Source organism: Dromiciops gliroides, chromosome 3 (genome assembly GCF_019393635.1).
Source record: "Dromiciops gliroides isolate mDroGli1 chromosome 3, mDroGli1.pri, whole genome shotgun sequence".
Taxonomy (NCBI): Eukaryota; Metazoa; Chordata; class Mammalia; order Microbiotheria; family Microbiotheriidae; genus Dromiciops; species Dromiciops gliroides.
This window is the reverse complement of record NC_057863.1, coordinates 615,657,751-615,670,073: the sequence shown is the minus strand read 5'-3', so window position 1 is coordinate 615,670,073 and position 12,323 is coordinate 615,657,751. Positions and strand designations below refer to the sequence as shown.

The 12,323-nt window shown below is 44.4% G+C and overlaps 1 protein-coding gene across 3 annotated transcripts in view; it reads left to right on the top strand.

Annotated features, from left to right (window-relative positions):
* Positions 1-12,323, top strand: part of PAX7 (paired box 7) — a 154,602-nt gene that overhangs the window by 45,534 nt on the left and 96,745 nt on the right. The window lies entirely within an intron of this gene.

Here is a 12,323-nt window from a genome sequence, read left to right as displayed (position 1 = left end):
TATGTAGATGGACGTGGCCAGTCATCTCTTTAGGCATCAGTTTCCCTATCTGTCAAATGAAAAAGCTAGTCTAAAATCAAGTTCTTTTCAGGCCTTCTGATTTTATGTTCTAAAGTTCCTTTGATCTCTTCTGTTCTAATATTCTATAATCTAAGGTCCTTCCCAGCTTGGACATCCTGTGCTCTAAGGTTCTTTCAAGCTCTAATGATGCATGTGCCAGAGTTCTTCCCAGCATTGGCATTCTGTGATCTAAAGTCCATCAGAACTCTGACCTTTCTGGTTCTAAGAATTCTTCCAGTTCCAACATTCCAAGCTCCAAGGCCTTCAGCTCTGAGTTTCTTTGTTCCTAGGTCCCTTCAACCTCTGACATGATGGGTTATTATAGTTTATGCTCTCAGGACCCTACAATTTGGATGTTTGGTGAGGCTCAAAGAATAATGTTTACAAATCACTTTGAATACCTTAAAAAAAACTTTTCTTCTCCCTGTCTGAACAACCCCATTCTTTACTCTCCTTTCTGTCTTCCATGAACTTCTTCTTTTTCTTTTCTCTCTTTTCTCCAAACCTGGTTGCCCTTCCTATAACCTCTCAATTTCTTTCTTCTTCCTTCAATTCAATAAATGTTTACTGAACCAATGGCTATGTGCAAGACATGATACAAAACTGAAATAGGAAAATAATCCTACCCTCAAAGAGATTACATTTTCCTTCACTCTTTCCTCCTCCTCCATTACTCTCTCCTGACCCTTCCTACCATCTATCTCCTCTTCTCCTTCTCTCCTTCCTCCCCATTCCTACCAGTTTCCCTTCAAACCTAGATTTCAGGGTGATTCTTGCATTTCATTCAATTGTATTCAACAGATATTTTTGTTGTTGAATCATTTCAGTTGTATTTGACCCTTCATGACCCCATTTGGGGTTTTCTTGGCAAAGATATTTGAGTGTTTTGCCATTTCCTCCTCCAGCTCATTTTACAGATGAGGAAACTGAGGCAAAAGGGTCACATAGCTAGTAAGTATATGAGGCCAGATTTGAACTCAGGAAGATGAGTCTTCCTGATTCTAGTCTTGGCTCTCTATCCACTGGTCCACCTAGCTGATTCTTGCATTTCATTCAGTTGTATTCAACAGACATTTAGCAAGCACTTACTATGCAAGATAATGATGAAAAAATAATGCTGTTCTTGTACTTAGGGAGCTTCCAGCCTAGCACTTGTCCACAAATAAAGATGAAACACAGTAGAATTAGATGAGTGCAAAGGAAAGATCTAGACACAGTGTTCCAAACAAAATGGAGGAAGGAAAGGGTTTCAGTTGGGAGAATGGGGAATAACATCAGGAAGGCTTCATGGAGGAGGTATAACCTGAGATAGACTATAAAGAAGGGCTACCAACAACAACAGCAAAGGTGTGAAAGGATGAACCTCCAGGGATGGGGGAATCACCTGATGAGACTGTACAAAGACGGGAGATGGGAGAGCAAGGTGAGAGGACAGCCAATGGCACAGAGAGATGACTATAGAGGACACAAAAGCCAAGCTGGACATTCAAATGCAGAATACCTGGAGGTGTAAAAGTGTCTGGTGGATGGGTTTCTGTGGGAGCACCAGGTTCTGAGTGTCTGTTGAATTAACAAACTTCTAAAATGATTATATATATTATTTCTAAAAAATATCAATATTGACTTAATAAACAAAATAAAACAACAAGCACCCAAACATAGTATACCCTTGTTATAATGCAGCTCATTATAACATAAACATCCCCAGAAATATAACAACTCCATGGAGTCAAGGCTTACTTAAGAGGCTTGTAATGTGAGACGGGTGGCAATCTTATCCTTAAAGCCAACTTTATAAAGATGGTGTCAGGGTCCCATGATGTCTTTCTACAAAGGTCTCAGGTCTCATGAAGTTCAGAAAGTGTTGTCAAGGACACAGATACTGCTAGGCTTTTGTCAGAGAATCAACATTGCCCAAACCCTTTGATATTCTTTGTACACAATACTCTGGATAGCTCACAGTGTACATGGGTTAATAAGGCTTTCCTAAGGTATGTTCATGGAAAGAAGGAATGTAGGGAAAGTCACCCAGGAAGATGCTTCTTCCCCAACAAGGCACACTCCAATTGTATGACAATATGTTACCCGGCTCTTGTTTTCCTTTTTGTTCACGAAATCAGTTCTATAGTCTGGTTGGACTTACCCTGATTTTATAATATTTTTTTAAATAGCTAATACTTAGCATGTTAAAGTTTACAAAACACTTTCCATATATTATCTCATTTGATTCCCATGACAACCCTGTGAGTACCATGTTTATCCCTACTTTATAGGTGAAGAAACTGAGGCTGAGATATTATGTATCCAGAGCCATATAGCTAATGTCTGAGTCAGATTTATGAACTTGTATCTTTTAACTTCCAGTACAGGGGCAGCTAGGTGGCACAGTGGATAGAGCACCGGCCCTGGAGTCAGGAGTACCTGAGTTCAAATCTGGCCTCAGACACTTAACACTTAACTAGCTGTGTGACCCTGGGCAAAGTAACTTAACCCCAATTGCCTCACTAAAACAAACAAACAAACAAAAAAAACTTCCAGTCCAGTCCTTTATCCATTACGCCAAGCTTTTTTCTTGCTCTACGGTGTGCTTTCAGGCAGCTTCAGAGTGAGAGAAAGAGATTGGAGTCCTCCATTAAATCTATTGGCAGCAGCTACTGTCTTCCTGCTCCCACAGATGAAGTGCTCTGCCTACTGATTGTGGTCACTGGGAGGGCCATGCTTTTCCTGTAAGCTTTCCCTCCCCTTTCCAGAGCAAACCCTCAAGATACTGCCAACTTTGAAATCCATGAGGAAAGGTCACAAAGCCAGAGTTAGGTTTTCAGAGAGGCCAAATTTAGGAAGCCAGGATAAAGGGGATGGGCAGCAGTGGCAAGAGGAGAGAGAGACAAACCCTTATAGGGTGGGCTGGGTATCCCACTCTTCTAGTTTGCTGGAGGGAATAGGAAGGGCCCTAGCATTGTCATCGAGAGGCCACTCCTAGTACTTGCTAGCTGTGGTTTTGGGGCCACTAAACTTGTCTTTTTTCCAGTTTCCTCAACTATAAAATGATGATGTCATTACCTCATAGCTTTGTTGTGAGGGTCTGTGGAAGTGATGTTAGCTACCATTGTTATTTCACAAATGATGGAGCAGCTGTTTCATAGGTAACCATAGAAAGGGAAATCACACCAATGTAGCCTTGGGCAGAAGGGTTATTCCATAATGTGGAAAAGTCCATCCGTTTGGGATGGTGAGGACCGAGGGATGCTGAGCACATCAATTCTTCTCTCTGGGCGGGCTTCTTTAATTTTTTTTTATTTTAAATTATTTCTTTCTCAACTCACAAAAAAAATTATTTTTTCCTTCACCTACCTTTTTTTTTTTTGTGGGGCAATGAGGGTTAAGTGACTTGCCCGAGGTCACACAGCTAGTGTCAAGTGTCTGGGGCCAAATTTGAACTCAGGTCCTTCTGCATCCAGGGCTGGTGCTTTATCTACTTCGCCACCTAGCTGCCCCCTTCACCTACCTTCTTACCCCCCAGTGAAAAAGAAAGAAAAATAAAATCTATGTAACAAATATGCAGTTAACCAAAATAGACTATTGTGTTGGACACATATGAAAATGTACCTCATTCTGCTTCTTTATTCCATCCCCATTTTTCTCAGGAGAGGGTCACATGCTTCCTCATCAGTTTTCTGGAATCATGGTTGGATAGCAAAGTTCTTGAGTCTTTCAAGGTTGTTTTTCTTTACAGTATTGTTGTAACTGCATGAATCGTTCTTCTTGCTCTGCCCATGTTGCTCCGTATCAGTTCATCTAGTCTTCCCAGGTTTCTCTGAAATGGTCACCTTCATTTCTTACAGCACAATAGTGTACTATGACACTCATATGCCATAATTTATTCAACCATTCCCCAACCAATGGCCACCCTTTAAGTTTCCAGTTCTTTGCTATCCCAAGAAGAGCTGTTATAAATATCTTTGAATATATGGGTCCTTTTTCCTCTTTCTTTGATCTCTTTGGGGTATAGATCTTGGAGTGGTATCAATGAGTCAGAGGGTACGTACAGGTACAGTTTAGAAACATTTTGTCCATATTTCCAAATTACTTCCCCAAATGGCTAAACCAATTCATAAGTCCACCAACAGTATGTGAACGAATGTGCCTGCTTCCCTCACAGCCCCGATGATTTCCTGTGCTTCCTCTGCTGTTCAATTCAGTAATCTCAGGTCTCTGTCAGCTCTAACACACTATGTTCTGAAGTGCCTTCTGCCTTGGATTTCTGGGTTTTAAAGTCCCTTCCAGCTCTAACACTATGCATTCTAAGGTACTTCCTGTCTCTGAATTCTGTATTCTAAGGGCCCTCCCAGCTCTGACATCTTGTGTTCTAAGGGCCCTCCCAGCTCTGACATCTTGTGTTCTAAGGGCCCTCCCAGCTCTGACATTCTGTGTTCTAAGGGCCCTCCAAGTTCTGACATTTCATGTTCTAAGAGCCCTCCCAGCTCTGACATTCTGTGTTCTAAGGGCCCTCCCAGCTCTGACATCTTGTGTTCTAAGGGCCCTCCCAGCTCTGACATTCTGTGTTCTAAGGGCCCTCTCAGTTCTGACATTCTGTGTTGTGTTCTAAGCACTTCCAGCTCTGACAGCCTCTGTTCTAAAGGGTTTTGAACCTGAAATAATGAGCTGCTTCTCTCACGGAGGCTGTAACACCCTGTTCCTCCTCAGGTGTTTTCGCTTTCCACACCCTTCTTTAGAAGGAGCCCTGGCTGATGCTCCCTCCTCCTGAGGCCCTAGGAGGTGGCCCTGCTCTCTTCCCCTTGCCTCCACCCCTGAAGCCGGCCTTCTGATTGACATGGAGCCTTGGCTCAGCCCTACGGTGGCTATGGGCTAACTTTTTCAGGCCCAGGGCAGGGTTTGCCGCATCAGCCTGACATAATGTGTAACAGTAATTAAGAAATAAGCTTTCTTGCCCAGCTTCACAGCAATCATTTAGCTAAGTAACTACCATGGTCCAGTGACTCAAAAATCACCATTAGCCTATGCTACTTAGGGCCATAAAATTTCTCGTTTTCTGCTTTTCATTGGCCTCTCCTTGCAGTCTTCGTTGGGCTTTATTTATACATCGACTCGCAAACAATGGCAATAAACTCTTTCCCAGAGTGTTGCAAATCAGAAATTTGTCCACATTTTTTCCACCACCTTCCACTATGGGCTGGCCTTGCTGAGGAACAGACCTGACAGGGGCCAGCTGGAAGAGGGCCTGCTTACACAGAGATTGACTGGGGAGGGCTGTGGGAGGAATGGGGCAGAAGGAGGTGGCAGGAGAAGGAGGAGCATGGGAAGGGGGAAGAGGGAGCTGGGAAACATGGCCTGAAAGGCATCCCTTGGTGACAGGAGGCAGAAATCAATGGCTGGCTATGGAGCATTATAACAGGGGATAGAGGACACAGCGACATAGAATGTCAGAATTGGGGGGGGGCCCTTAGAACATGGAATGTCAGAGCTGGAAGGGCCCTTAGAACACAGAATGTCAGAGCTGGGAGGGCCCTTAGAACATGGAATGTCAGAGATGGAAGGGCCCTTAGAACATGAAATGCTAGAACTGGGAGGGCCCTTAGAACACAGTGTCAAAGCTGTGAGGACCTTTAGAGTAGAGAATATCAGAGCTGGAAGGGCCCTTAGAACACAGAATACTAGAATTGGGAGGGCCCTTAGAACACAGTGTCAAAGCTGGGAGGACCTTTAGAATAGAGAATGTCAATGCTGGGAGGGCCTTTAGAACTCAGGATGGCAGAGCTAAGGGAACTCTTAGAACACAGGATGTCAGAGCTGGGAGGGCCCTTAGAACATGCCAGCTCCAATCTTTTTTTTTTTTAGATGATATAACTGATTAGAACAAGTGACTGTGAGTTAGTGACAAGGCAAGGACTTTCAGATCCCAGGTCACCTGATTCCTATCATGAGCTCTTTTCATTATAATTAACCCTTTCATTCATATTCCTTTAAAGTGAAAAATAGTGTTTTGATTTGTAGAACAACAAAGAACAATCCAGACCCTAGTTTAGAAGTATATGGATGTTTTGCCTGTAATCTGCACCGAAACCCCCTCAGACATGGCTTCCCTGCTGTATGTTTCTTTTTTTTCTTTTTCCTTTTTTTGGTGAGGCAATTGGGGTTACATGACTTGCCCAGGGTCACACAGTTAGTGTTAAGTGTCTGAGGTAGAATTTGAACTCAGGTCCTCCTGACTCCAGGGCCAGTGCTCTATTCACTGCACTGCCTAGCTGCCCCCCTGCTGTGTATTTCATACCCAGAATCTCCTAAGCAGTCCCATCGAAAGCGAACTAGACTATGGGTCCTTTCTTTGCCTAAGGTGGCCGCTAGCGAATCCGACAAACCAATATACTCAGCGTTCACTGGAGCAAGCACCAGCTGGGACTGTGGTGGCAAGGGGGGACACTCTGATCAGGTGCTGTATTTTCTGCCCCTCTCCCTGTCTCTCCGCCTCTCTTTCTGCCTGCCTTCCTCAGGTCTCTTTCAGCTCCAGTATTTTATGATCTAAAGTCCTTTCCAGCTGTGATGTTCCATGTTCTAAGGCCCCTCTCAGCTCCGACATTTGGTGATCCCATAAATTGAATTGAATTATGGCGGGGGATCAGGTAGACTCCATGAAACCCTTTTCCCAGATAGGGAACCACCCCCAACATAACTCCCTCCCCAGTGTTATTTCTCTATCTCTGGCTCCCAGTAGTGAAGATTCCTGCAGCTCTAAGGAAGACGGACAGAGGGGAGGGAGCAGGGCAGGGCTGATGTCCGTGGGCATATGTTTCATTCAGGGAGACTTCTTGGGCTTGGAAGGGAAAGTGAACACAGGTCCATGCCCCCTCCACACTGATCTGAAGGCTCTCCAGCAAATGATCATCTTCCCACTACTGACCTTTGTTATAGCCCTGGCTCTCTGTTGTTCCACCCTCACCTAAGCCCAGGCTGCCCCTCTCTGGGCTAGAGACAGGGCAGCCTCTGCAAGGCAAGGGAAGTGTATACAGTCCTGTGTAAACCACACAGACTGGTTTCCTTATCAAGAAACACTTGCACTAGATGACCTCTCAGCTTTGATGTTCTGTGTCCTAGGTCTCTCTCAGCTCTGACAATTTCTCTTCTAAGATGCCCCTCTCTTCTGTACAAACTATGACATTTTATGTTCTGACATTCTGTGCTCTAAGGTCCTCCTAGCTCTGACATTCTATGTTTTAGTGACTGTTCTAAGGGCTTTTCCAGCTCTTATATTCTCTATTCTAAGGGCCCTCCCAGCTCTGACATTCTGTGTTCTAAGGTCTCCCTCCCAGCTCTGACATCCTGTATTCTAAGAACCCTCCCAGCTCTGACATTCTGTGTTCTAAGAACCCTCCCAGCTCTGACATCCTGTATTCTAAGAACCCTCCCAGCTCTGACATCTTGTGTGCTAAGGGCCCTGGCTCTAAATCTGTGATACTTATGATCCTTCTCTTCCCTCACAGTACGGGTATGTTCTCACAAGTTCGTGTGCGATAATGGTGTTGATGATGACAACCAATACTAGATTTAAGATCGGGGATTTGGGTTAAACCCCGGCTCTGCTACTTTGGTCTGTGTGACCGGGGATAAGTCCTTCCCCTTCTCTGGGCCTTGGCTTTCTTCTCTGTAAAGGAAACAATTTGTATTTGAGGGTCTCCGGTGTTCACTCTGACCCTGTAACAGTTGTGTAACAATAACCTCTGTGTTTATAGGGCTTTTAAAGGACTTTCATATCCATATCCAATGTGATCCTCACAACATCACTCTGAGGGAGGCAGGAAAGATATTATTGTACCCACTCTCCAGAGGAGAAAACTGAGACTTGTTGAAGCAGAGACACAGCCATAGTCATGTAGCAAGTATAGAGAACAGAGCTAGGGGACCTAGCTCCTCAGACTCGCCAGCCAGCCAGCCAGCCAGCCAGGAGGAATAGAGAGCAGAGAGAAGCACCAGGGTGGATAGACAGACCAAAGGATCCTCAAGGTAAACTTTGCCCTTGGATGGATGTGTATGAGAGCTAAGGACCTGAAGGACTGCACCATGAACTTCAGAGTAATGAAGTTCACCCCCCCCCCTTCTACACCTCTCTCAGCTCCTTGTCTAATGCTTCCTCTACCTCCTGTGGCAACGAGCCCATTCATCCCTCCCCTGACATACTGTGACTCAGCCCCTGCTCCTCCCCATTCTCCATGACCACCATTTATGTATTTCTCCATCAATACATCCCAATCTCCAAAGTGTTTTATGGCCAGATTAGTTTGGAAGCGATGCTTTAGGCTATTGGCACAACCACCCAGTATAATTCCAAACTATTGACTGCCTCCTGCTTCCTCTGTAGTTGCCTCCCCTCAATCTGTAAAACCAGTGCCCTCTATTGCCCAGTGAAAATACTGCATCATTACTGATAGTCGTCCCCATGAATTGGGAGCCTTATAGAAGGTATGATCTTGGCCTTGGGCTGGAATACCACTACAGCATTATTCATGCAGTGTGTGAACCTCGTGACTGAGGACTGGAAGCTACCTGGAGAGTCTGATCAGATGAGCCCCTTCTTGATCCCCAGAAAACTGGGGGTGGGAAGGGGAAGGCACCTCAGGTGCCAACACTTGGTGTTACCTGTTTAAATGGTGGAGGAGGGGAGGTTAGCATGGCTGGTAGGGATGCATTTAATGGTGGATTTTCCAGAGACAGGGTGGGATAGTAGAAGAAGCAACCTCTCTTTCTCACATTGCTACCACAATCACTTTCTTAAAGCACAGTTCTGACCATGTCACCCTTTGCCCAAGAACATTCAGTGGCTCCCTATTGACACTTGGATAACATACACAGTCCTCAGCTTGGCAAGTACATCCTTTTTGTAGTCTGGCTTCAGCCTATTTTTTCCTACTCTATGTCCCAGCCAAACTAGAAGGCTACTCGATTTAAACAGGCTTTCCCATTCCTGGAGTGACTTCTGCCTTTTAGAATCTATAACTTCCCTCAAAGATCAGATCAACTGTCATCTCCTACCAAAAAAAAAGCTCCTTTTCTGATCCCCTTAGTTGTTTTTTTTTAATTACCTTATTTTTATTGAAGACCTTTGTTTTATATCACATTCATTTTAAATTTATGCCTTCTCCTTCCCTAACAAGAATGTAGTTAGTAGTAAACCCGTGACCCCAAATATCTATACACAAATGCCCAAAGTTTGTGTAACCAACAAGAAGAATCAGAGGTTCCTCAAGGAGGCAAATTTGATCTCACAGGTATCAGTGAGACTGGGTAGAAAAGTCCATGACCGTTCATGGCTTTGAATTGTGTATTAAGAAGGTGCATGCATGGGAGGAAATCCAGGAACTAAGGAACTAAGGCGAGGAAGCATGACAGAATATTTGAATGAGGGAGAAACAGAAGTGATTTTTGTCATTGGAGTATGCTACAAACCACCTGGACAGAAAGACAAAATAGCTGATGAGTCCAGACCTGCACAGAAACTATATAGTAATAATGGGGGGAGTCAGCTATACAGACATTGTCTGCATCTCTCTCCCTCTCGCTCGCTCACGCTCTCTCTCTCTCTCCCCCTCTCTCTCTCTCTCAAAAGCAGAACAGCTAATAAATAGTTTCTTGACTTGCCTCAGGGAGAATTTAATCCTTCAAAAAGTGGAGAAACCAACAAGGAAAAGAATTTAATCTGGATCTGATTCTCACTCATAGGAAGGAACTAGTTGCTGGGGTGGAAATGATAGAAATTTCAGGAGGAAAGTAACCACCTCCTCTAGAGATTGTGACAGAGGAGAGGGAATTCAGCTGGTCTGACAAAACCCTAGATTTGGGGAAAGTATATTTCAAGGGGTTTGGAATGAAGATCTGTAGCACCAAAAGCATTAAAATGTTTTAGAACAAGTCTTCCCAGGAGGTATAGAAGGTTTTTGGTTTTATTTTATTTTGTTTTTCAACAATATTGAGAGAAAGAAAGATCAAATCAGGGAGAGGACTTCTGACTAATGTGTACAGGACAGTAACAACTGACACTAGAGCCATCCAATTCTTTTTTCTCCCATCAAGGAGAATTATCTGTGCTTTGGAAATGACAGAACAAAAACAATTAACAAGGAATGGATACTCAAGATTTGTTGTTGTTTAAGTCATTGAGGTTGTGTTGGACCTTTTATGAACTCCTTTGAGATTTTCCTGGCAAAGATACTAGAAGGGTTTGCCATTTCCTTCTCCAGCCCATTTTACAGATGCAGAAACAGAGGCAAAGAGGGTAAAGTGACTCGCCTAGGGTCACACAGCTAGTAAGTGTCTGAGGTCAGATTTGATCTCAGGAAGATGAGTCTTCCTGACCCAATGCCCTGACACCCAGCTGTCCATTTTGAATTCAACTCACCTGGCCCAAATGAACTACATCCTCTGGTCCAGAAAGAGCTGGCTGAAGTAATTGCTGAGTTACTAATTGCTGACATTTGAAAAATCATAGAAAATGGGAGAAGTGCCACAAGATTAAAGAATAGCAAGTTTTGTCATGATTTCCCAAAAGCAAAGAGGACAGAGTCTACCAACTACCAACCAGTGAGCTTGAATTCAATTCTGGGGAAGATTCTAGAATGTGTCATTAAAGGGTTGGTTGGTGAACATGTAGAAACGGAAGCAGTGATTATGGAGAGCCAGTTGGTCCTTATTTATTTATTTGCTTGTTTGTTTGTTTATTTATTCATTTATTTACTTACTTACTTATTTTAGTGAGGCAATTGGGGTTAAGTGACTTGCCCAGGGTCACACAGCTAGTAAGTGTTAAGTGTCTGAGGCCAGATTTGAACTCAGGTACTCCTGACTCCAGGGCCAGTGCTCTATCCACTTCACCATCTAGCTTATTAAGAACCTGTCCCAGGATAGACTAACATTTCCTTTTTTCACCAAGGAAGATAACTAAGTTAGTAGGGAAGGGAGTAAGCATTTATATTGTGCCTACTAAACGCCAGGCACGATATTAAGAACTTTATAAATATTTTCTCATCTGGTTCTCACAACTACCCTGGGAGGCAGGTTTTATTACCCCCATTTTATAGTTGAGGAAACTGAGGCAAATAGAGGTTAAATGACTGGCCCAAGGTCACACAGCTGGTAAGTGTCTGAGGCTGGATTTGACTTAAGTTCTTCCTGATTCCAGGTCCCATATTCGATCCTCTGTGCCACCAGCTGCTCTAAGTATATGAGGGAAATGTCATGGATAGGTAGCATTTTCCTGAATTTTAGCAAAGTTCAATGAAGTCTCTCATACTATTCTTGTGGAGAAGATGGAGATATCCAGTATAAATGAGAATACAATCAGAAGACCTGGTCAGATAGCTGGATTTAGGAATAATGGACCAACGTCAATGTAGCAGGCTATCTCCCTGTGGAATATCAGAGGGATTTGTGCTGGGCCCTATGCTGTTTTCCAGGCAGCTAGAGAAGGCCATTGTGTGTGTGTGTGTGTGTGTGTGTGTGTGTGTGTGTGTGTGTGTGTGTGTGTGTGTGTGAGAGAGAGAGAGAGAGAGAGAGAGAGAGAGAGAGAGAGAGAGAGATACCTGGCTTGTTCCATGGAGTTAGAACCAGGCAGGGTAGCAGATGCAAAGTGGAGTGAGTCCAATTTCTATAAAACAGCACTTCTTAAACTTTCCACCCCCTGTCCCACCCCCGCCCCCTCCAGCTTTCTCAGAGCAGACACCGGACAAAGCTCAAGAGATGCCCTTTTAGTGAAAAGGCCACTGATATAGAGCCAAAGACCCTGGATATCAATCCTTTCTCTGATGCTTACTACCTCCTCAACCTTAGCGGGAAGTCACTCTGTGCCTCAGTTTCCTTTTCTGTAAAATGAAGGGATTCGACCAAGATGACCTTTAAGGCTCCTCTCAGCTGGGATCTGTGGACCCTCTGTGACTATTGTCAGTAGTCCGCTTGCTTAAAGACCCTGTTGGGAGTGGGTCTCCCTTAGCTAGCGGCCCCATCGGGCCCTCTTCCTGCCTTGGCTGTGCCCTGGCTCTCCTCCCCCATTCCATGCCTATTCTCTAGGTCCCGGCCTCAGGTTTTAATATTCAAGGCATCCCTTCCCCAGGAGCGGGACTGAAGAGCTGACATTGAGATCACAGTTTATTGAGATCACAGTTGCAGGCGCAGGGGCTGTCAACTCAGCATTCAGCCCCACTTGGCCCCCTAGGGTGGCTGCCAGCATCAGAGCGAGGCGGGCTTCGAAAGGCCCAGAGGTT